Source organism: Phymastichus coffea, unplaced genomic scaffold, assembly GCF_024137745.1.
Source record: "Phymastichus coffea isolate CEN01 unplaced genomic scaffold, Cenicafe_Pcof_1.1 PCOF00046, whole genome shotgun sequence".
Lineage (NCBI taxonomy): Eukaryota > Metazoa > Arthropoda > Insecta > Hymenoptera > Eulophidae > Phymastichus > Phymastichus coffea.
Window position 1 is genome coordinate 1,089,624 of NW_026706857.1, and position 26,571 is coordinate 1,116,194.

At 45.5% G+C, this 26,571-nt stretch overlaps 1 protein-coding gene across 4 annotated transcripts in view; it reads right to left on the reverse strand.

Annotated features, from left to right (window-relative positions):
* The window catches only part of LOC131664933 (homeotic protein antennapedia-like), a 281,825-nt gene that overhangs the window by 170,596 nt on the left and 84,658 nt on the right, over positions 1-26,571 (reverse strand). For 2 of the 4 annotated variants that reach the window (XR_009301981.1, XR_009301978.1), the window contains 2 exons: positions 23,866-24,246; positions 3,238-5,969 (listed from right to left, as the gene is read on the reverse strand). The gene's annotated coding sequence lies outside the window, so the exon portion shown is untranslated. Of the gene's footprint in view, positions 1-3,237; positions 5,970-23,865; positions 24,247-26,571 lie in introns of those variants that run through there. The other 2 variants (XR_009301980.1, XR_009301979.1) reach the window with 2 other exon arrangements.

Below are 26,571 nucleotides of genomic sequence, written 5' to 3' on the forward strand. Positions count from 1 at the left end.
GCAATAAAGATCGATCATTCGTAAAACGTAATGACTTTATCGAGAAAATGATATGGGAGAAGCAATAAGATGCAATAAGAAGAAGGAGAAGGAGGAGGAGGCAGAGCGAGCGTCAGCAAATGATAAATACGAGAAGTGTGCAAAGAGCTATGTAAGCAAACAAGCTGACGAAATATACAGGGTCGCGAGGTCTGGCGCGGCGGCGCGCACAAATAGCGCGAGAGAGTGCAGGAAATAATTATATGAAGGCGGAGCGCGGCTCGGCGGCAACGGCGGCAGTAGCAGCAAGCGGCAAGCGGCAAGCGGCAAACGGTGCCGGCATATTTGTGCAGCATCCGCATTTGGACCTTGGGCCAAAGCTCGTATTTAAGGCTTTCCTCGTCGCTTATTTTGACGATAAACAACATGGGATAAGGGGCCAATGATTTAGACTCGCGTTAACAATTAGTTCGGATTAGATATGCTCGCGTGCCGCGCCATGCGCCATTCTGCTCTAGATCGCAATTTAATTGCACGTGACGACTGCGCCCCGACGAACGCAGCCGCGAGCGGAATAGGCGGCCAACTCTTTGCTCCTGATTACGCGTGCCTGCGTGCAGCCGGGCGAACGGACAAGAAGCAAACGCGAGGCGCAGCCGGGAGCTTAATTGAAAAAATTAATTAAAGACGCCGTGGCGATGCCTTATTACGCAGGCAGACTTCAAAGCGAGCTGCAGCTGCAGCGCCACGGCAGCCTCGGCGAGACAAAAAAGAAGGTGCCCCGGCAAATTTACGAGATCTCGCGAGCGAAGCTGCGACTTACGTATAGCGAGATTCAATTACCGCAACGTCTGCGCCATTTCCCCGACCCTTTCTCCCGAAAATCCATGCCGCGTTCCATCTCCAACGAACAGGTGCTCCAGCCGCGTACGTCTGCTGTAAATTGCGCCACCCCCAACCGTAATCCAAAGTAAAGCGCTCTCTCTCTCTCTCTCTCTCTCTCTCTCTCTCTCTCTCGTTTTATCCTAGAGCTCGGAGACGAATGCGCGCCACGTCGCTCCCCTTCCTCGCAGAAAAAGAGCCAGGAGCTGAGGCTTTAGATCCCTCGGAATCTTTATCTCCGACGATATATTGCTGTGTCGGGGCTTGTCATAATTTTGCTGTTTTTCCTGCGAGGAAATATGGTTGCTTTGCTAGGGAAAATGAAAATTCTATCGATTTACTCGGCGATGGAGCGGAGGGTTGTTCCGTTTACGCACGCGTATACGTAATATATTGGAGGCGTAACACTCGCCTGATGCTTATCGTTTCTTTGAATGACGTGATTATTTTAAAGACTCGAGTTAATGATTTTTTTAGTAATGACTCTTGTTGAATATTGTGATCCAAAGAAATCTGATTTTTAAAGCTCGTTTGGACAAATAATTTAACTTTTTATTGAATTTTTTAAATCCGAAACAACCAATTAATATACGATTATTTATTTATCATAGCAAGTCAAGAAACGGTGCTCCGGAAGAATCGTCAAAACACATAGATCGTCGCTATCGAGAGCAGAGACATGCACTCTGGAAAAGGCCAAGTTTCAGCACGTATAGCAGTGCAGCGAGCGATGAGAAGCAAACAGTAAACTTATTTTTTTTTGGCGACGAGATAGAGCGAAAAGTCACGATATTAAAGCGCAGTAGCGCTGTTTCGATTTCATAATTCATCGAGCTTGCAGCATTGTCGCTGGCTTCATTAATACAAATGGCGTCTGCTGAATTCCAACCAAGTTCACCCCACCCCCTACCGCACTGTCCCACCCATACTGGCTTGCCATCCCCGCGCAAATAAGGGCATGTGTGCATTCCCCGCTTGCTGCTTCTCGGGAAGGAGGAGAGACATATTTTTGGCGTCCTTGTCGATTTTCATGAGAGCGTCTTTTCCGCAATAACATATTAATATCTTTCGGACTCCCGGAGACTTATTTTTATGGACAGCCGCAGCCGAGTGGACTGCTTGGATTTTAAGTGTCGTAAAGAGAGCAGCACACGTATTGTCGGTGCGGCGTGCATGCTGGATCCTATAGCTGCGAGAAAAAATTGATAACGACGCGCGCGAGTGCTCGGGAGAGAGATAACGCGCGAAATGGCCGATTTCTCACCCCATAAAAACACCGGCGCTTTCTCTCGCTCTCTCCCTGCCGGATATTTTTCCGACGGGCCAAATAAAAAGCACGGCAACTCAATCGACCATGCCGTATTGATAGTTATTACTCTGAGTATGCTTTGGTAAAATCTCTTTCGTTCCTTTCCTTTCTTCATTGCTGCGACTGGCGCATATAAGAGAAGGTCGACGTGATGAGCTCTACCATAGGACCTACGTCAAACTTGGCCCTCTTCCATTTCGCGCTCTCGAATGTGATATTGAGCGAATTATGTGGTTAATTAAAGTACGTTTTATACGATTCATCCCGCTAATGACTATATTAGACTAAAGAAGATATAAATAATAAGGATTTGAATAAGCGAATGATTTAAATAAACAAGCTCTAAGCGCGGGGAGAGTCGACGGTATTTCTTAGTTTTCAAGAAAGGGTTGTTAATCCTGCGTTATACAACGCCACTTTCTGCAGTTTTTCTCGAGGCAGCGTCGTCGGCAAGCGTGGGATGGAACGCGCGCTCTTTCTCGGCAAGAAAGGATCAAGAACTTCCGCGACACGGTCGTACTTCAAGTGGCAAGGCGTGTTTCAGAATATAATGCGCGCGCTCCGAGCGCACATCCCCGTCGCAACTTTTTGATGAGAAACAGAAGTTTCCGCAAAGCAATGAACGCATGGGGCGGACCGAAGTTGCGCTGCCGACGCGACGGCGGACCTGCTTCACCTTTACCTCACCTTCGACATCGTCACTTACTTACGTACCTCGTGGCCTTACCTCAAATTCATTCCACTGGAGCGTAGCGTTGCCCGCTATATTTTCACCATTCTCAAGATGTTCAGCGTTGCATTATAAAAACGCATGGACTTGTCTTCGAATATTATTATCAGTTACAAAATAATTTGATTGAAAAGAAATTAATTTCTGAACATAATTCATATAAAATCAATGATAATAAGCACAAGCATAATCGAAACAAAATATTGATATTTAGGAGGAAGGATAAGGATGCCACACGGCCTGAGAGCCGAGTGAAAAAAATAAAAGCCAATTTTCTATTATTTTTCTGATGATTCGTCACTCGAATCGCATTTATTCGACTTTTTTTATTATTATTTTAATAGCAATCGTATAATCGGCATAAATGTTTACAATGACAAAAAAGATTGAACGGAACGTCAATTGAGCCGTCCGCCATTTTTTTATGTTTTATTAGGATTACTTTCACCGGCATTAATCGTTCCTTTCGCAAAACAAAGCAAAAAAGAAATATTCCGCGATTCACGGATTATACACATAATAATACATGTCAGATTTTTTTTTCACGTTCACTTCACTTTTTAATTTTCTTCGCCGACGAGATCGTTAATATTTATAATCAATATATGTTTACGAGATAGTTGCTACTATGTTACAAAAGAAGAGTTAATTTCGTCACAGCGGAATCGATACATCAACGTATACGTTCTCACACATATTTATATCCAAGACAGACAACTGATTAAAAATAAAAGGAGAACGAGAGAAAAAGTGGAAGAAAACGCACAAAGAATTAATAGAAGTATGTATAGAAGAAAAACACGGCTACAATGTATATAGCACTAAAAACTCGCGCGCTCGTACATCTCGCGGGCGGCTGCTCGCTCGCTTGCTAATTAATCGTACAGTATACACAATGGAGAGAGCGCAGACGCGCTCACGCAGACGTACAGTAATGTATACGCCTTGCTTTTGTTTTGCAAAAAAAATTCTTCGTTTTTCAATTTCTTTCGTACGGAGAGATCCACAAAATAAATAATTCTTATACGTTATTACAAATATTCCTCTTAAGAAATACTGGAGCCGTATACGGATCGCGCGCCGTTTTTACGACGACGCGACCGACCTACGTTTTGCTGCCTTGCCACTTATGTTTTTTTTGTTTTATTTACTCGCCTCTATTTGTTTTCAAGTTTACTTGGCTAAACGCTAATCGTATACATTTTCTAACTAGAATGAAATTAATTAAGAACTCGGCTGCACACGCGAGTCCTCGCTTTTGTCATTAGGTACTACGTAGTTTACGTACATAAGTATCTTTCGTGCTCAACCGTAGCGACCCTCCACGCTCAGTTCACATCTTTTTTTTAATTTGCGCGAATTTTTTTGTTCAGTATATATAGATCCACGAGAGGGAGAAAGAGATCACTTGTCACTGGTTTTTTTTGTTATCGTTTATTTATTACGTATGTCGAAACTCGAGGAAGGCATTTTTTTTCTTTCTGTTGCTTATTTAATCGAACTGCGCAATTGATACTCATTACCACCTTCTTTGCAGGTACTGGGCGAGTACGTTCTCCTCACACTCTATACAATAATAACAAAATGTTTTTGAACACGAATATATATATATGTATATATATATCTATATTTTTTCTATATATTTATATTTAACTCACTCACTCATCTCTCTTTATATATTTTTTTCCAACGATCACGATGGAAGAATGCGTCTTCACCGTTTAATTTATCGTAGCACAAAGTTACAAATTATAAATATTACAGATTTTTTAAATGAATCTCTCATTAGTCGCATCGTTGACGCGCGGTGAAGACGCGTTTTTCGTGCATGGCGACGATCGCTTTATACAGGACAAATATAATAAAAAATAACAAAAATATAACATCAACAGCAGTCGTCGTGTTTCTTTTTCGCTCGGGGAGAAACGCACGCACCGTGAGCATATACACACTTGCACTTTTATTGCGTTGCAGCGGCAAAATACAATAATAATTAATTAATAATTAATTAATAATTGAAAAATAATAATATTAATAATAAACTTAATGAGTACGTCAATAATAATTGATAGTTAATAAAAAAAATTGGAGAACAAAATTTGTACAGCAAGATTCGCACGACTATTTATAGTATCATATTTAAGCAGTTACTCGGTTTCTCGTTTTTTTCACTCACGATTGCAATAATTATTTAACTAGCCTAGATGTATGACTTAAATACCTAAGTGAATGCTTTTTTGCAGCTCAATTTACGTATTTTAGGTTTTAGTTTTTGTTTCCACAATGAATATATATATAAAACATAATATGCATTTTCGATACACCGCAAGCTCTTTTAACACGCCATTTTCAATTAATCTTATTCCATCGATAAATATGCATGCCTTTTTGTCAGTTCATGCCCGCACGCGCGAAAAATCTTCTCTCTCTCTCTCTCTCTCTCTCTCCGTCGTCCATTTTGTTTTATTTTACACGCAATACGGATTTGTCGTCCAAGGTTAAACGGCTCAAAAGATCATTCATCATCCTCAATTTTAAATGTTTCACATTCAGTTTTCGTTGTAAAGCACTAACAGACTAAGCCGTTGAATATTGAACGAACGCATATAGTAGGAATTCAATTTACACGAAATTTTTCCTTTCATCAATTTTGTAAATATACAAAACAAACGAAAAATCAACAAAATAACAAACAAATCGAATTAATGGCTCTAGACTAGGTGAATACATAAGCTTCTGCGCATCCTTTGACATAGAGAGCATATAATCGCAACAGAAGGAAAAAAGAGTAACAGAAGAGCAGCAAGTGAAATTGTTCCAAATGTATGAAATATAAATGTGATGGCGGATGTGTAGTGCAGTAATTGTTGTTTTGAAATAAAACTAGTTTAAGGGCATTTTTGTTGCGAGAGAGCTACGGGAGAGTCGTCGGGGTACTTCATCACACTCACCGGGCTGCAGCATTATTCCGATCGCCGCAACACCGATAAGCTACGACAATATCGACAGTTGCGCACATCCATACCTATTTGGCATTACAAAAACGGCTGGTGCTGGACGGCGACTCACCTGCAACATAAATTAACACGCAACATTAGTATACACCCAAGTGCACACGTAAAAGCAGGCATAATATTACAGGCAGCGCGCAAAAGGGATTCGCATGATCTCAGCGAAGAAAAGTTAAAGGATACGCACACGACGAAAGATTAACGGGGGCTCTTGCAATAATCTAAAATTATATTTCGAAGACACATCGTGGTGAAACAGAAGAAGGGAATAAGAAAGGAAGAATTGTGCGAAGGTCCGAGCCGGCAATAAAATGAGATTCCCCGTAAAGGGGCAACCGCGTATGTCTCTAGCGCGACATGAAATATGCCAGCGAGAGTATTGAGCCTCGAGCTCGTGACAGCTTTGCGAAAAAGGTCCATGGGCTGGCTCAGCTTCCGTCGCTCCCTCGGTTTCTAATACGAGGACGCACGTGCGCTGCTACCGCTACTGTCCGACGGCAGCAATACACGCACGTTGCGCTTACAGCCCACAAACCTCACTTTTAGGCTCTGTGTGTTAGTGCCAGCTTTCTTTTTTCATTTTTTTTTTTTTTTGCAAAAACTGCAAAAGGGGTGCGAGATATGATGTAGCGAATTGTTCGCGCGCAGCACGTCGGCGATTTAGCAGACCTTCGTAGTCTCTCGGCTTCGTGGGTGCAATTTTTTGTTGTGTATCGTTCTTTTTTACTGCAGTTCCACGAGATTTTTACTTTACGCGGTGTTTAGAAAAGCGTAAAAAATTTCAGCTTCAAGTAAACAACCGACAAGAGGATTATTGACTAAAACTGCTCATCTCTTTATTTATAAATAGTTTTGTTCTGGAATTGAATTTATCTGCAATAAATCAGCACAGAACATTTGTCCTTCCAATATAAACTAAACTCACGTTCCTGTAAAGCTAAAAAATGTTTTTCTGCGAGATTCACTATATAGAGCCGCAGCGTACAACTGATTGTTATTTACGAGCGAGCATCGATAATTCAGGCATCACGTGAGAACCTTACCCGTCGGCAACGGCAAACAGGAAAAGTTACTCGATGGTGCTTTTATGATTTCTGTCGAGCGATATTTTCGGTGTGCGTGCGCATTCGCCTTCTTGCAAGCCTTTCGTGTTTTTTTTTCTCTTTCCATATGCAATGTCGGCGAATCCCTCGCGTGGCGTAGTGGCGCGCCAAACGGACCGCGACCAAATATCCCGAAAGTAGAGACAGCATAACTCATCGAGAGCGAGCGCGAAAAAGTTGTTTGTCCTGCACGCAGAGCTCTGCCTTCCATTCGCGAAGATTTTTGAACTCTTGGCAACGAGCTGCGCCAGACTTTGGCTTTATTTGTTCGCGGTTCTTATTTCGCCTTGCGAAAAGCACACTCGAGGGCTCATACGCCACGCTCGCGACCATTATATCGCTCGTCCATTGTGCGCCTCCTTTCCTTTTCTCTCTCTCTTCCTCTCGACTCTTTTCTTCCCTTTGCTTTCTTTTTCTTTTTTCTTCTTTTTCGCGAGCAAGTTCATCGTCGACTAGCTTTCCATCTAATGAAATTTTTTCGCCAAGAGTGCGCTGCCCGAGTAAACTTTTGAGAATTTATGCGCGCAAGCAACTTATATGGCCTTGGCCAGCCAGTTCTCTCTCTCTCTCTCTCTCTCTCTCGCTCTTAAATGAACGATCGAATAAATTCTTTCTCATTACCTCGCGTATCAACGATGCCAGATTGCTTTATGAGCGCGTGATGCAAGAGGTCTAGGTATTTTTATTTGCGTTGAAGATTGAGTTATCAACGAGGAATTTGTTCAACGATTTAAATTGATTTCGACCTTGATTCAAATTCGCGAATTTCACAATTCGAAATACGTGCCTTCTACGTTATTCAGCGTCTCTCTGATTGAATATGACAAAGCTAGGATTTGCTTACGCAAAGAACGCGGCTAAATTGTTTTGAAACGATAAATAACATAAAAGATCATCGATATAGGCAGCTTTCAGAGAAGCGAGTGTCTGACTTCTCGCTTCCGATCATGATGGCTGCCAACGCTTATGAAGAGTATGGCTGCTCTCGCTGCGCATCAAAAGCAGAAGATTCCTCGGACGATGAAGCACGAGACAAGCGGAAGCGCCTGTGCAAACAGAGACGCAAAAGCTCGCGAGAGTAAACGGATCGCAGCCAATTAAAGACGCGCGAGCGGCCGACGCTCAAGCAACGCCCTCGCGGTCCGTCACCTTTCCCTAACATTTATCAGGATTTTCAAAGGCGACTTTCTTCTTTTCTTTTCCGTCGTTTTTCTTCGTTTTTTTTATTTTTTTAAGCCCTCGTAAATTCGCCCGTGCTTTGCTTCAATGACGTTTGAAGATTCGGGAACGAAATCTGCGGAAAAGTGCTCTCCCTGCAGAACGCCGCTGCAGCCGCCTTTCAATTCCGCGGCAATAAGTCTGGATTTCGCTTAGCTTATACTCCCACCCCCTTTTTCGCTGCAGGCGTCCGCCACCGTCGCACCGCCAGCGTAGGCTCTAAATTTTGGATCCTTTTATTTCAGGGATTATTGTCCGGCAACGGTAATTTACGCTGATGTAGTGCGCGCGAATTAATTTAGGTCTTTATTATGACCTAATTTTGACTGCATTATAAGACGATAAATATCACTCAGATTGGCAAAAATGCTTTGCATTCACGGCTTTCGCCTGATCGTTTTCTACTATGTATTTTTACGATATAATTTTCTTTTTAGCAAATTATTATTAAACTTACTCAAATGAAATGATATTTTCTCTTTTTCTGTTCCTCACCAGGTTTTGAGATTGAACAGATCGCGTGCAAACAGAAAAGAGCACTAAAGAACATTTAAAAAATGCGGTAACAAATCCCACAGCGTAAAGAACGAAACTTTAAAAAGCGAGAAACGTAAGGCTGCTGAAAAAAAAAAGAAAAAAGGATGAACTCGCGAGCATAGAACACACGGGCACAGCACATGAACGTACGAACAAGTAAGACAAAACCCATGCATAGACGAAAGTTTTGCGATGTGAAAAAAAATACGAAACTCCAAGATAACTCGTGAATTCGACGATGCGCACCGGCTGAGAGCGCATGCAAAACTGCAGCGGCTTGAAAAAAGAAAAAGAGAAGTCACAGGTACAGCCGGAAGTTTTTGACGAAAAAGAGCGAGAGAAAGTGAGAGAGAGATAGAGAGAGAGAGAGAGAGAGAGAGAGAGAGAGAGAGAGAGAGAGAGAGAGAGCACGTGCTGACTAGAGGTAGGTAGGAGTGCGAAACGAAGAGGGAGAGAGGAAGAGAGGGAGAGAGAGAGGAGCTTTGGAGAGTAACGGTTATTATCTATCGCTCTCGTTACCACAGGTTGCTCGTAAAGCGGCCCCGACTGGGATAGGACACGCGAATGGACGGCCGCGCCGAGGGGGCCGTTCAACCTCTCTCGCGCTACTCGTACAACTGCACCACTCGCTTATTCGCGCTAGCCTTTCCAGATAAAAGCTTGACATTCCTTGTCTCTCTCTCCGTTTTCTTTTTGTCGTTGTTATTTGTTCGAGATTCATTATAAAGATATGCTATGCGTCGATGTTAAATCGTTTTAGTATGAATGGATTTCGTGATCGCAAAATTAGCAAAAGGACAACAACGACAAAAAAATAAATAAAAAAGCGGCGCACGCAGAGCAGTCTATAAATTAAGCCATCAAAAAGCCCTTCCGCGGACCTGCTAAAACATATAAATAACTAGCAGTGTCGGCGGTTGCTTCGTTATAAAACAAAAAGGCATCGCACAACGGTGCACGATAAATCATCGTTCGACACATCCAATTCTCACGCTCTCTCGTGCCGCATTTGCGCGAGCTCTCGAAGAAACAACAAACCCAAAGACGTTGCGGGCGATTGAGATCGAACTTGTACACCCCTTTTATTTTCATGTTCTCACCGCGTAGCGCTGCAACGGCAGCAGCAGCAGCGGCTGTAGCAGCTCCTTTTTATTCGGGAGAGAGAGAGAGAGAGAGAGAGAGAGATCGCGCGCAACCCCCGCAGGGGGGCGAAACGACAGGGGGCACTCTCGCTCTGCTGCAGCGTCATAAATCTCCAGGTTTATAGATGGCTCTGCGCTCGTGGAACGCCCCTTCCCCCTCTCTCCTGCAATACATACCCTGTAGCAGCGCCATGACCGAATTATCGGAATGCCACCTTTTTTCTCTCTCTCTTTCGAAAAAAGAACTGCGCCGAGCGATAAATCGATTGTCGCACGCGTGAATGAGACATTTTTCGGAATTGAGTGAACTGCAGTAATGCATCGTGCAAAAAAAAGGAAAAGCGAATGATCCCACCACTTTATTCGATTGCGATTCGATAAAACGACACGTAAGATAGATTTGCTTATCTTGGTGGACGCATATGATAGATACGGTGTAGAAGGTTGGTCTGTAAACGTTATCATCGTCATAGCGCGTGATATCTCTTAATAGATTATATGTATCTTGCAGGCGGAGTATGTGTGATGTATTGCTTAAGATATACATAGATGTCTCAAGCGCAGTCTCGTGTATCTTTCCGCGTGAGTTTTCACCTACAACCCCCCGTCGTGGCAATGACGGCTTCGCCACGTACAGTCTAGTTGTGTAACGCTCGCGATGAATAAATAAATATATACATACGCACACCAGCTTCGGTTTAATTTTCTTAAGGTGCACGCAAGAAAGCTTGTTTTATATAGAATAAGATCAACTAGATTGGAAACGTTATATGTTATAAATAATAAATTAGATTACGCACGAATGATTTATTAAGTATTAGAGAAGTGAAATTGTGCGTTTATTGAAGCCAAACCGAGATTCAGTTATTTTTTCACATAAATTTGGCAATTGTTTTAAAATGTTTAAAATTGGTACAATCTTAATAACAATTATCCAATTTGACTTACACAGAAGACAAGATAATATATATCATTCTCAATAAGCATAAATTCTATTTTTGCCTTGCAGGTGGAAAAAGGAATTCAATAAATTTATCAAACTTTTTGGTTGTTTCTACATCTCTAGTCTATAGGGAATCTTGAAGAAAAAGCCTCGAAAAAAGCAATATAGCCAGGCATGGAGAGAGAAAGAGAGAGAGAGAGAGAGAGAGAGAGAGAGAGAGAGAGACGGAAAGTACGAGGATGATGAATCGCTCGTGTTCTCTGTCACGCTCGCTCGCTCAAAGTCCAAGATAAAGGGGAGAAAGAGGAAAGGAGATAGCCCCGCGCGTGTATATCGCGCGCAGAGATGGCGCATGCACGGAAGGGCGAAGAAACGAGATAGAGCGCGAGCAATAAGAGCTACGACTAGGTAGAACTGAGACAAAAAGACATATAGCTGTGTAAGCGCGCGCTAGACCGAGCTTATCTACGAATCGAGACGATGACGACGACGACGACCGCCTGGAAAAGCCGAGAATAATCTTCGTGGAAAACGCCACGACGCCAAGTCTCGTGATAGCAAAAGGAAAATCGAGAGCGCCACGAGACGGATGGTCGCGCGAGCTTTAATTAATTATACCCCATCTTGCAGCAGGCCAGCGCTACTTTTTACTTGCGCCTTACTCCGCTACCGCATCGGCGCTCCGAGTGCACGCAGAGGCGCTTGTTTTTTTCGCCCCTTACTTTTTGACGTTCTCGCAAGTGCTCTTTTTACGACGACCCGGCAGCTTTTTTACGCGCCCGCGTTAATTTACATGAGAACGTTCTCGCGCTTAATGATGAGAACGCGCGTAAGAGAGGGTGTGAGAGGGATGAAGACTCAACACTGGGATTTATGAGATTGCCATGTTTTTTTCTCAAACTTCGGCCTTACGACTCCGCGCGCAAAGATGAATTGTCGCTATAAGCCGGCACAAATGCATCTTTTTATTTTTTTATTTTCTACGCGCCAATCAACGGCGTATTAAATTTTTTCGGTTACGGCGTTAATGGGATATACGTGGAAGTTAGCAGAGGACGAAAATATCCGACTATTTTTTTAGAAATCTCTAGGCAAATATATTTTCGGAGAATGGACTCTGGGATAGCTAGCACGTCTGTTTACTCGATAAATCTTCAGGGGAGACGGATCGTTCCCTCGGTCTCGCGCTGCCGCGCAGTGTCCCCCCCCCCCTCTCTCTTTCTACATCCTTCTGTTTTTCGCGATAGCGGTGTCGTAGCGCGCGCGTTCTACTTTGGTAAAATTTTTTCCTTTGACTCTGGCTTTCCGGCGCCGATAAATTATAGGTACGGGCGCACGTAAGCTCGCGCCCTTAATGAAGCGGGACGTTTTCTTTTGCCGCGACGCAAGAATAAGTGGGCGGGCAATCGGTTACGAAAATAAATTACCGCGCGGCCGATGAAAACTAGACGCAGTTCTCGCCTCTCTCGCATTGGCTCGCGCGCGAGAGGAGGAACTTTATTTCTCCCGTGGGGCGCTCCGCAGCCCCTCGCTGCTGCTTCCGAGCTGCTGCAGCGCTGCGAGAGTTCGACTATACTCGAGGATATCGCCCGAGATTTACCAAGCGGCAGCACATGTGCAGCAGTAGTACTCATACCATACTCTCTCTCTCTCTCTCTCTCTCTCTCTCTCTCTCTCTCTCTCTGCAGGGGAAAGCAATTAATATGCAAATGACGGACGGCGAAAGTCCACGATGGATGGTTACGTTGTGTGCTACCACTGCTCCTATCGTAGCAGCAGTTCCACCGTATGTGCGCCACTGTTTGATTTACTACTGAAAAGATCATCGGGTTTTCGATAATTTTGATGACGTCTCTAGAGGAAGAGAGCCAGAGACCGAGCGAAATTGTCGCAAAAGTTTTAACGAGGCAGCGCGGGCACAAGTCCCAGCGGCGTAAGATTGGATTCCTTCAGACAATCGCGCGTGTCAAAGCTTCTTTTACCCAATCTTCAACCGTCGACTCTTATTCTTCTTCTTTTCCTCTCGGTCACGGGTAATGGCTTTACGAGCGTCGGGGGTCGCATAAAGAAAATGAAAAACATCTAGTGAGAGACGCCGCGATGAGAGGATGCTGCAAGCCATAGTGCCTATCGTAGCGCCAGAGCTTCTTCTTCAACTTCTTGAAGTTATATATACACGCTGACTCCCCGTGGAATGTATCACAATTAGCTCGCACGCGCTACCTCTGACGTTATAATCATCCACCCCGCTTGCAACACCCTCTTGGACGGCGACTTTGTGCGCGAGAAAGAGGTCGTGGAATTTTTTGTTTTCCATTTGCGCCGACGCCGAAAATCACACATCGTGATTTTTTTTATGTAAACTACTTTTCACATATAATTCACCATCGCGATACTAGCACCATGTTTCTTCTGTCAGAAACAAGAATATAGCTCTCTCTCTCTCTCTCGTTCGGCGATATAACTAATACTTTGTTATGAGCCGACAGACACTTCATCTTCAATAGAATCGAGTTTAAAAGAGATTTATCGCCGTTGGAAAAAAAGATTTTTTTTCTTGATAACGCGACACTTGGAAGTGAATTCATAATTCATTCCCATATATTCTTCACTCTCACAAAGTTTCACCAAATCCCAAAAAAATTAAGTAAATATTTCTTCGTGGCAAAACCAAAAAATAATTCAACGATCATTCTGCTGAAAACCGCCCTGGCCCGCACTCATAATGCATCGCGGAAAGCGAAAATCGGTAAGCGCGGCAGAGATATTCGTCAGCGCAATCACTGTACACGTTCGACGTGCGAGTGATTATTCGCGACGTCTTTAGCGTCGCCGTACCGGAGATTGAGCGCGTGTTAATTGCGTGTCCTGGCGCCCGCTAGTGTAAGTTAGTGGCTGTGCGATAAATTGAACGAGTGATATTTATTGAGTGAGGCGCGCGGAGAAACATTAAACTCGCGTCGCTTAACTCTAAGCAGAGAGAGAGAGAGAGAGAGAGAGAGAGAGAGAGAGAGAGAGAGAGAGAGAGAGAGAGATGGGCCCAGGCTATATACGTACGGGTGGTCCATCGTGTAGAATAAACGAGCACGAAAATGCAAGATGGACGATGCGAACGAAGCTATCTTATTATATGTAAGTCTTACAGGACAGAGTATAGAAACCTAATTTGGTACACTGATTTTTTATTTCTTTTTCTGAAGAACGTTAAATGAGAAATCGACGGGATATTATTCGAATTTAGCGGCTGCTGTATGGCACCATTAACGTATCGATTCCAACTAAACAGTTACTGGTAAAACAAATATCACATTAACGTGTAAATAGGTAGGCTGTAAATCCAATTGTAATGTAATGTTATAGTGCACTTAGTCCGGTTGATGCATAGCCTTTGCAAATGCTATGAACACAATCCTTCTATAGCTCGACTGAATTATAAATTTGGTCGTGAACTTCTTTACTTCGCAATATGTGTTTTGATAAATATCTCAATAGACGATATAATATTCAAAAATAATTTAATTAAAAATCGAAAAAGCGACACTTTTCAAAGACACTCCATTAGAATTTCAAAGAAACATATCTATGGCCATCGTAAAGGCATGCTTGGGTCTGTCCGTGGTATAGAGCGTACCTTTATAATGAATCAACGCGTTTGGAATGAGGCCGCTTTAGAAAGAAAAAAACGAAACGACGACTCAGAAGAAGAAACATTGCGATCAGATCAAACGGTCAATCGAATAACTATCGCCTCTCTTCCTCTCTCTCTCTCGCTCTTGCTAGCGAAGAATGTATTAAGTGGTTAGTCGAGGTCTTGGAGAAAGATAATTTGGCAACGTCGCAGCACACATACAGCCCATCCTTCCCCTCGTTCCTTTCCCTGCGCAAGCTGCGGGATAGGGGCCGATGTTAGAAATATCCACGGACCTAGAGAGAAGGACAGAAAGAGGAGGAAAAAAAGAGGACAACGGCGCATGAGACGACGGAGGGGTCTCGACACTCGGTCGCTGCTGCTGCTGCTGAGACTCCGTTTTTTATTCCTTCTTTTTTGGAGCTCTGGGGATTCTGCGAGTTTTTAGACCGACTCATTGTTGTGTAAATGCAGCAATGGCGAGACGCTGCACTGGCCGCGCGCTTTTAAATGCTAATGCCAGCGGCGTCGCTAGCACCAGATTTCGAGAGTACGAAAAGCGCGAGAAATTGGATACTCGCGAAAGCCCGTTTCCGTTGTACATATACCCCGCGAGGTTAGATCTCGTCAACGGCATTACCCTGGATTTCTTAGCCATTTTTCGTTTTTGTTCTCTGTGAAAGATGGATTGTTGTTTCTGAGCAATGCCTCCACTTTCAAATATAAAGTAATAGTCGATTAACTAACATTTTAGCATAAGATAATATAAGCTACTGCGATAATAAGTAAATATACACTTAGATAATCAAACAATGACAAAATAAAGGATATAGCTTTATAAAAAGATTATAATTCTACTACATATTATTTATAGTTGGTTAAAATAAAAATATTATGTCGACTTTTATGATGCCGATTTTTTTCATCAGCAAAATAATTATTTATAAAGCGATTAGGCGGGCTTTATTGTTGCAAAAATAATGATAATGTAGTTATAGATAAATAAATAAAAAAATTAATATTTGAGATTTAATAAGAGAAATATACTAGATTCCAACTTCTAGAAAACTAGCGAGCCTCGATACAAAAAAGTAGGCGAACAAAAAAAACGCAAGCTTCATGAGCATGTAATGATTATATTATCATTATAGTACCGTTTTGTCGGCAGAACAATGATTATAACGATGTAAGTCATAAGAGCGCTATCTCTCGGAAAATGGCTGAACTCAATAGTGCCTCCCCACTCTCGGGTCAGCAGCCACGCACACGCACGCGCGCGCGCGCACAGACGCATACACATGCGCGCACGCACACGCATGCGGATCAAGGCAGTGGCGCGCGGGTAAAGCATGGACGCGACGCACCGGTGCGACTGGCTTCTCGCTCTTTCTCTCTTGCTACCCCCGCCTCCGTCTCGCGCAAAGGCGTAGGCTTCAGAACTGTGCGGCATTCGCGCGCTCTCCGCGCTGTATCACCCGATAATGACGCTCATAAACGTCACGATAAAATCAGCGGGCGGATTTACTGTCAGTCGTTATGCCGCGGCGCGAGAGCGAAAGGCGTGAAATGCTAATGAAGTGTAATCAAAACAAATCATAAAGAGCTCCACGTATCTTTGCGCACGCACGAACGAGCACAGACATATATACACACGGAGCGCGCCAGCAGCAACAAGCACTCGGCCGGCGCAACACACGCGCATTCCGTTCGTATTGTAGCTGTAAGAAATTTCAATGCGATAGCGATGGAGCCGTAGCAGTTATTGTATACAAGCGTATACACGGTTTTTGCTTTATCTCGGCGTTTCACGTCGCGCCTATCCGTGTGAATGTCATCGCGGTACAAAAATCTGTTCGTTGCGCAATTCCGCATCTCGCGCAGAGCTGAGCGCGAGCACGAAGCGAGTTTACCGAACTACGGTCTATTTACAACGATCGTAATGGCGAATCCTCGAGGGCTTCCCGTTAATTGTCCGATCGAAAGGTCCACCCTCGTAAAAGCGTTAACGCGGAAACTGAAGTATGCCGCGCGAATGATAGGCGACAATTTGTTGAACGCCCGAAAAATATAAAATGCATCTTGATAAACGTCGCAGTAGCAACTGACGTCATCGATTAGGATTTATACAGGTGCGTCAAACGTGTCAGCAGCGCGCGACCACGTATTGATAAAACTGATCTTCCGCGGACATTTCGCGCGCGAAAAGTTTGCCGATCGCACTGTTAGTAGCTCGAAAATCGTCAATAGCAAGTCTGTCATCGAGCGCAAAATTCTTTCACTGGACAAAGGATTGAAACTCATCATTAGCCTACTATTACAACACTGCGACCAATGATTTGCGGCAAGCTGAGCATTACAGTGCCAGTAGGAGGCCACCAGCAGCGAGAGAAAGAGCGAGAGGGGGCGGGTCGCTTTGATTGCAGGAAGGAAGCAGTTAGGCCCGGTTAAAGTCGTTAAGCCGAGTTTACGAGGTGTTGCCGAGAGAGCGTAACCTGTAAATCTCGGGCTACGGACGCGTGCCAGTAGTCGCCCTTGAAAGTCAGAGCAGTAGCAGCAGCAGCAGCAGCAGCAGCAGCAGCAGCAGAAGCAAGCACACGAGTAAAGCCGGGGAGAAGGGGTAATGGTCGCATGAGTGAGCCCGTGCAGCCGCCGCACACCACCACCGCCGCCGCAGTCTTTATGGATCGTAAATGTCTTCCTTTACAACCGATAAAGATCCTTTGCCGAGCACACGCGGCTGCATGCCACGCGCACAAACACACACCGACACCCACACGCGGTTTCCATTGACGAGCGTGCCCGGTGCTCGCCGCGCGCACGCCTGTCACGCGCGCCGCGAAAAATTGAATAAATTCGCGCTAATTCCATAATAAATCGCTCCGACAGGTGGCCGTGTGCGCGCGCGCACGCGCGCCTCCATGGAATAGTCGCATAATTTACGATCTTTATATTCGACAATGGAAAAAAAAACAAGATTTTCTCGCAATTAATTATTCGCGCCAAGCTAAACAAGAGGCCGTAAAGCGCGTGACGCGCGCGCGCGCCTGAGGAGAGAGAAAAACGAGTACACACCATTAGCGAATGACTGCACACGAGCGCAATAAATAACTCGCGAGCAATCGCTGTCTCGCGTATCCCAATTTCGCCGAGGCATAATTCAATTGGTCGCACGTGCAGCGCCGCCGTGCAGCGCCAGCAGCAGCGGCAGCGCGCCTACGCAAAAGAGATCGCCGGGCAGCCGCGCGATATATAAATCCGCGAGCTTTCATTGGGCTCCCGAGCGCGAGTGAATAATTGCTCTCTCGCTCCCAGCCCCCGTGGCGGTGCGTTATTGTTCGCTGGCAGCCACGAGCCGTTACACAAACAAGTGGATAGCGCGCCGCTCGAATCGTCCTCCCGCGCGCGCCGGAAAAGCGCGGATACGGCGGCGGAAAACGCGCAGGAGACGAGACCGCTACAAGATGTATCCGCTGCCTGTAGGGCAGAGTCACGGAGCCGAGCCGCCAGCGTTGCGTTGGAGGCGCGAGCGCGCGGCCGCGAGTCCGAGTCGATAAAACAAACCATAAAGCGCATTACGGACGATCATCGAACTACGTGGTGCGCGCCGAGGCAACCATTCGTCAGTGGTATAAGAGTTAAGTGGTCCCTGCAACGGTCGGTAAGGTAGGGAGGCCCCCCTCTGCCGCTGATATTTCACGCGCAACAATATATATGTATACCGACACTCCGCCGGCCGCCGACCACAAGTCTCAGTCGCCATCTGTTGGCGAGCAGCCAAATCTCGTGGTCGGCAATTAAAGCGACCGCGGCGCGCTGCCTCGGTTCGCCCGTTGCCAAGCGCGCTTTACGCGAGCGCAAAGGAAAAGAGACGTCGGCCGACGGCGAGCGCCGGCATTTGTCATTCGGCCGCGACGGGCCGAGAGTGAGCGAGCGAGACAGCCGCGAGAGCGCATAGTAAAAGCCCGGCCCTCGGGGCTCACCCCACCTTTCGCTCGCTTCGGCCAGTCACGCCCACCGTAGCGGGAGGGGGAGGTTGAGCAGCCATAACTAAGCAGCCCCCGGATGCGAGCAGCAGCCGCCAGGTGGCGTCCGTCATTGCGCGATGGCAACGTTGACGGGCCGCGCGCGGCTTCGCGGCGAATCTTGCGTTATGCGCGGCCGACTCGCGTAGCCGTGCCGCGTCGACCGGGTCCGCCGCCAGCGCGGCCCAGGCGCGACGCTAATTGATACGTCGAGACCGTACCGATCGATCGCCTTGGCCACTCGTCGCGTAGCGCGCCCGCGCGCGGTTCGACCGTGACATTGGCCCGTTAATAACGCGCGCCACCGACGGACAACTTGGCGAGAAGCACCTCGCGAATCCTATTTGTACGAGTGCCACGGCTACGCCGCAGTCTTGCCTTCGTTATATATCATCTCGCTTCTAACAGAACACTACGCTGGGCAATGCTATGAGTTTTGCAACCGTGTCCTTTGTGTACGATGTAATTTTGACAAAATCCTTATGGACGATATCGCAGCTAATGCGATTACATTCTACATAGAATCAATCCGCCAGCTATTTATTGCTCGCCGTATGTTTCAGCATAGCCGCCCTTTCGTTCTTCGTAGCCGTCGAGTGGCTATTTCATATATCCCTCATTGCGAATTACACTTGACGTTACACGCACACTTTAATCAAGCATTTATATTATAACTACGTTATTAATAGAGAATAATTCATTGTTCGTTCGCACTACGTTATGTGTGGACTTAAATTCAATGACGAAGACTTATACGAAAATAACATGTACCCCGCGCGCCGCACGCGCTTCAAGCATAAAAAAGTACATCCGTTTGTTAAAACTTTCGATAGCATCTTCATTTTCACTGTGCCATTAAATTTATCCGGGTTTTATATCTCGGCAATTTTTCCGTTTCGCGCAAAAATGAGAACATCCACACTCCTGAAAATTTATAACGTGTGTTTATGCTACCCATATGTCTATAAAAACGCACTTCATGCAATTTAAACGCCATTACGGCGTATACAAAATGTATATTTACTTGTAACTATTCGCATTATATCAAATTAATCTAACATTAAATTATTTAAAATAATGTATGAAGAGGCAGAGTTTTTATGATAAAATATTAATGCCGAGTAAAGTGTAGATTGCGACCTATATATAGAATCCAAAAACAATAAAATGAAGCGATTGTCAGTGATGCATAAAATAACACGAAGATAAAAACAGGGATTATCTACAACCTTCGATGCTTTTCTTTTAGTTTTAACTAACATTGGTGAAATTGGATATTTTTCTCAAATGACAATTGACTCGTAAAATGTTTATTATCCAAACAAACCGTAAAAGCAAAAATATATCGAAGAAAGATGGTGTAAGAATTTTTTGGCTTGTCCATCCAATCGAAGCGTTCAGTCGGAATCAAGAGCGAGCCGAGTATGAACTAGAAGCGACGGCAAGCGAAGGCTATAGCCTTTAGTCTATCCGTCGGGCAGTCTCCTGCCGCCTCACGGCCGAGGTATAAAGCGAGTGAATAACGTGCGCGCGTGCGCCATTAACGAAACTGGGTATTTTGCTACCATAAGCGGGAAATCGATCATTACGTTCTCGTTACGCGCCCGAAATCACTCGTTACCGAGACCGCGCTCATTGAATAATCCATAGATTGAGCCTCGAGCGATCGTTTGAAAAAGACCATTCCGCGCAACAGATCAGCTACTGCTGGTCGATCGAATTTCACACTCGACTATCCGTAACAGGCGGCTTGGAAGCGAGTCTGTGTGATACCGCGCGTTTATCCAATTATTCGTTACACGACGACGCCATTCGTTAGGTGAAAACGACGAGCGAATCTACCGGAAATGGCGCGCTTATATACAACGTGCAGCTCGCGCACGAAACGAGGAAAACGCGCGCGCTTTAATTTTTGACCTTTTACGAGCTTCTCTATGCTTAGAAATTGAAATCTTTCACACGCCATTCCCTCCGTCAACAAACTGTTATTGCACCCCGCTTCCCCGACGAAATATTCCTCATTTGCGTCGGACAATAGCGTCGCTACCGAGAAGCGAAGAAGGAGCATGAGCTTTATTTGCTCGCTCTCTTCCAGATCGCCAGCTTCATAACATAAGCATTGCCGACAAACCGCGCAATTACAAGCGCCTTACATTATTACACCGCGAAATTTCGCGCTTCGCGTGTATCATGGCAACATCAGAAAATCTCAAGTTTTTCGTTTCAGCGCTTACGATTCGGCATCAAAGCAGGCTGAGTGAAATAAGAAGAAAAGAAGAGCGAAAGCCCACACAGATGAATCAGTCGCGACGAAAATAACATAGAGCGAAGCGTGTGTGTATGTGTGCCTCGAAGGCGCATTTTTCTGCGCGTGCTCTTAGCTCTTTCGCGGCTTCTTTGAGCGAGCGAGCGAATCTCAAGACATCGATATCTCAATTCGCTTGCAAGTGGCGGCGGCACGGAGAAATCGAGAGAGATAAAAGGTTGGCTGTACGGGTGTGCGTAGCGTGAATTGTGTTGAAACGCGTATAATCGAGGAATTACACTTTGGATCTTTAGTTGGAGTTTCCGTTTCCATCTTCCCTCCCTCCCTCCCTTCCACCCGCCCTCTCTCACTCTCTCTCTCTCTCTCTCTCTCTCTCTACATATGCATGGATTTCAAACGCCGTAAGTCTGCGCTGTGGAGCCGTCGTGTGTTCGCAGGTGGAGGAAGCTGCCGAGCGACGGACCATCTTGAATCAACGCTTTGCGGCCTAACCGAGAAGCTGTTGGCTTTCGTTGAAGAGCGGCGTTATTTATTTTCTCTTCTCTCCTTTTCTTTTTTTAAGAACATCTGGAAGAGCGAGAGGAGCGACTTTTTTACTTCCGAGGAGGGGCAGATAGCTCAAGGACTTTCGTCGTCACGTGATATACAACGACGACGATGGCGGCAAGCACATACAGCAGAGTACAACCGGAATCATCGTCACTCATTTTACAACCTAATTAAGCCTGCTTGGATGTCGTATATCAACGAGACGATATACGCGAGCAATTATTTGCTGCCTGCAGTTACTGCCTCGTACTGCTCTGCGCGCAAAATTTTTCTTATGGCTGCTGCATGGCCCCGCCAGCGTACGTAAAAGGTGCTGATATGTTTATTACCTTATTAAATAGCCGACGAGCTCACACACACGTGCACACACACACGCGCAGATGCGCGCGCGCGTATATATAGATATATATAAAACCATCAAGTACTTATAAGCTGCGCGCACGAAGGATGACGATGTACGTATACGTTTCGCATTTTTTAATGAAGATCGAGCGCACCGCGCCGCCAGCTTATTTATACGGGTTTTTCAAATGACTTACTTAATAGCAAAATTCACACGAGCGTTCCCTCAGTCTGTATCTGATAGTCGTGCACAAGAGGCTGTGTTTACTTAGCGTGTTGAGATGCACTTAAAGCACTTTTGTACTTTTATCATTGTCGCGCGGCAGTATTCATTCGAATGCAAATGTCGACGCGCGAGCGCGCAAGAAACTTCAATGAATGCGTGTTAATGAAGCCCTAACGATCGGCCTCTCTCTCTCTCTCTCTCTCTCTCTCTCTCTCTCTCTGGGCGTTATTCGCTTTCTTATGCACTTTCCGCGTGTGTTATTCTTGTAAATCTTTGCGTAAGAATTTTTATAACTTCTCTTCCTAACTACGCACGCACTGTGTTCCGCGATGATTTATGAACGCTGAATAAACTTTTTACGCGCACGTCAATGTTATGACTCGATAAATAACATCTAAAATAGCCAAATTGGTGATATTAAAAGAGGGCATAGATGCCCTGCAGGGAAGGAAAATCAGGACGCGCGTGCAACATCCTTTTTCACGTCTTTTTTTCCTACGACCGTAGACCAAAATACGAATTACTAGCCGCGTTGTCTCTCTTTCTTTTGAAGAGACGAGACGAAGAAGAGATCAGCGACGGAAAGAAGAAAAAAGACTTTCTCTGTACTTTCTCCCAAGGACTGCCGCACCCCCTTTCTTTCAGAAAGAAAAAGAAAGTTGAAAAATTATCTACGCGTCGGAAGTGAAAATAAAAAGAAGAAAATGTGGCAGAATTTTCCATGGAAGTCGGGAGAAAGAAAGAAGCGCAGTTAACTTGTGGACGACGCGATTGGAATAATTCAAGGGCTGCAGCACGGGAGGCGAATTGCGAAAAACGCACGCGCTCGCGCGTGGTCCGCGCTTCATTAGCTATTCGGCGCAAAGATACAAGTTTTTCCGGCGGAAAATGTAGGAGAAAAAGTATGCAAGCAAGCGAGATTGCAACACCGCGCAAAAAGATGAAAATAATAAAATTTTCTTCTCGCGATGAATATCGCGAACGCCTTCAATGTTTACAGGTGAAAATTACTCTCGGCGCGGTCGAGACCCGCAAGTTTTTCTGCTGACTGCCTCTGAGCTTTAGCACTCGTCTAAAGGCTTATCACGTTGAGTCAACGCGTAATTTCATTTTCTCTCTCTCTCTCTCTCTCTCTCTCTCTCTGCTCCGCGCCAAGCTGATATTCTTGAGCACGCTGCGCTGCAGTTGGTAATACGTGTGAGAACCTCAGCCATTTCGAAGGGTGCTCTCATGTCGTGTCTCCATCATTCGAGTAAAAAGCCGCGTTATTAAATTTAATAGCTACAAACACGAGTGTAGATAATAAATAGACCTCGTAAGGAGACGAAAAAAAAATAGAGTTCAGTCGACTATGATTGTCGAAGCGGGAAGGCATCGTCATGTTTTATACAGCAGGTGGTGCATTTTTTTTCTGCGTTTCCACTGAATACGCGGCTGTCTCCGTATTAGAACCGCTTCTCACGCCGCCCTCCTCCCGCAGCCGATAGCGATCGGCACCGAAAGAATCCAAAGGATCGGAGGTGAATGCCGGCGCGGTCGAGTCAAGATAAGGCGGTTATCGCGCTGGCTCGATTAATTTTTTCCCGGCGTCACTCGGGAGTGCTCGCGGTGCTGTCGTCGCACTAGCTGCGAATTAATGAGTTTTCCCGAGTGATTCCGATGAAAGCTCCGTGGCAACGGTGGCGTTAGCTGCCGCGTATCACGTGAGGCTAATCACTCTATAAAATTGATAGCTCGGACGGAGCAACAATGAGTTTCCGAGGCGAGTCACGTAGCCCCGACAAATCAACCTGTTCCCCAAACATTTTCAGCCTATAACATAAATCCCCCGACGACCGTTTGGCGCTCGTTCGTCCCGTTATCCCGCAACCCATACGCCCGTGGGCATCCATCAAGCCTACTATAAAGCGCGCTGGTCGTTGCAGGTGACCTCGAGATTTCTAGTAGCAAAACTGATTGAAATAGAGCGGACGGTCACCTTAATACAGCTGTGTACATTGGGCCGCTAGGAGAGGGTGGTCGGAGGGGCTCCGGTGCAGGGCGTACCCCTAGTTGCCCCCGTCGGGGCCCCCTTGCTGTTGATGCGCCACCGCCGCCGCCGCCGCCGCCGCAGCTTTCTGCGCTTGTGCCTGCTTTTCCTGCTCGTTCAGCTCCTTGATGGCTTGTATTTCCTTCTTGAGCTTCATCCGCCGGTTCTGGAACCAGATCTTAATCTGTCGTTCCGTCAGGCACAGCGCGTGCGCCATTTCTATTCGCCTCCGCCTCGTCAGGTAGTGATTCGTGTGGAACTCCTTCTCCAGCTCCAACGTCTGGTAGCGCGTATACGTCTGTCGCCCACGTCTGCGAAGTCCATTCGCCCCTGTAGACAGACAAACGTGTAATTAGCGAAGCTCTTAGGACCGCACAGCAGAACAATGTGCTTGGACTCGATTCCGCATGCGCCGCGCAACAGCTGATTTGTTTCCCGCGTTTATGTGAGATTATCTGCCGCCCGCTCTTTACGTACTCTCCGTTATTACGGCTGTATTTTTTGAGGACCCTCGTTTTACGTGACTTTAATGGCGGCCTCTCGTGTAACCGTCGCGTTCGTATCGTGTCTCTCGACTTTAGTGGACGCTTCATATGGCTACCGGTACTTTCGCTGCCACAATCATTGCTACTTATAACACGATCGCATCGTTTCGTGCGATTCGCAAAACTGCTTGACTAATGACGCTACGCCCGAAAACTGGTTATATCGAGGAGGAAAAAAGTGCGCTCGGGAATCAGAGCGAGCGCCAAATCCGCCGGAGCACCACTTTCGAGAGGTGTAAATGGTTTTGAATAAAGTGTGTGGCCTGCGAGAAAGAGAGAGAGAGAGAGAGAGAGAGAGAGAGAGAGAGAGAGAGAGAGCGGCCGCAGTACAGTAGAGAGAGTGTGTGTAGCAGCGTTCAGCGCTGAACAGCCACTTGGGTGCAGTAGCGGAATAAGCCGCGCGCCGGGGGCTCACCTTATCGGCCGTTGCTGCCTCGTAAAGCGCCCGTTGCCACAGTACTAGAGGATTCAAGCTCGACTCGCTTGCCTGCCTGCCCCATCGCTACACACGCACGCACACATACATACACGTATGCACGCCCGTGTGGACGTCGAGAGCAACTTTTTTCTCTCCCTCCCGATCGCTCGCTCTCTTCTTGCAAACCCCTCTATTTCGGGAAATGGACTCCAAGTGGCTGTTCTCCCGACTATTTTCTTCAATTTTCTCGCTTTTATACGTGCTACTTTTCATCATGTTCAACCTCTTGTCGTATCCGATTTTATTTCTAATGGCTTCGCATACTTTTATTTATTGTCAACGTAAAATCCCAAATTCCGGGAATAGTCTTTTCATTGTTCCAGTCATTGTTAATAATTTAATAATTCACAAATTATTGATCGAACAACTTGTAATTATTGCTTTGTTATTTTCTTAAATATAAATTATTTTTGCCGAGTACCAAATTTCACCACTGAAGGATCCTAACGTCAATGGTAGAATACAAAAAAATTGAACAAGTCAAAATAAAAATTTCTCCGATAGATAAATACCATTTCTGATTTTTAAAACAAAAAGCACATATTCCCTGATTTCAAGCTCACCTTTTGTCATAATTGAATCTTGACGGAAGCACGCTGCTTTTAAATCAATTAAGCACAGCAGTAGAAAATCGGAAATCAGAGTTAGCGAAAATTAGAGCCATTATCCGTGCATAATAGACCCACTGCGTGTATACTCGGCATATAATAGCGCAATTACGAAGATGCAAAGCGCTCGATAAAAATCCGAGCTTGGCTCACGCGCCGGCAGGTTATAAGGAAGGGTATATATATGTGTAGGGGATCATAAAAAAAAACATAACAAAAAAAAAGAAGAATGCAGACGAATGGCTGCGATGAGCGAGCGCGTCATATTTACAACGGTATCCAGGGCGATCTGTTATTGGTGGGAGCACGCGCGAAATTGCGAGGGTGGAATGCCATAGAGCACACGCTACCCTCTCCACACATTCGCACGTTCGTGTGCGGAGTGTGTGCGCGTGTATCGTGCGGCATGCGCGAAATATTACAGACCGCGAGTTCATATCGGCGAGTCATGTTTATTATCGCTGCGCAATCAAGTGCGCCCAGACTGCATACTGCTCTCAACCCGGCCGCCCGCGCGTACAGCCCGGCTTTCCTTTGCCGGATGGATTAATTGTTTTCTGCTCTTTTTGTCAAATGGTCAAATGCTCAAGATGTTATAATTTTTTAAAACTTGTCGACAGTGAATATAGATACGTTATTGAAAAGCTAGCGTGGATTTGCAGCTTCCTAATGCATCAATTTATATTTGAATGAGGTGTTATACGCGCTCGCGCAATTGCGCACTCGATGAATTTCAATCATTAAAGAATTACCATTTGATTGTTCTCACAATTACGGGGCATCGCTCCCGCTCTGAATTGTACGCGTATATTCAATCAAGCATTAATTTTCAATACAAACGGTCCCATGTAAATCGACCGTTCAATTAGAGCTATTCCGTCATGCGTATAAGGCAGCAGGAGAGCAAGCGCAATATATCTATCAGTTTAATTATCCGGTGGCGGAAACGGCAAACGTAAAATTAAAGGCTAATACAAGAAACCAATTTCAAGAGAGATTATCATGAGTCGGCGCATTTACAAGA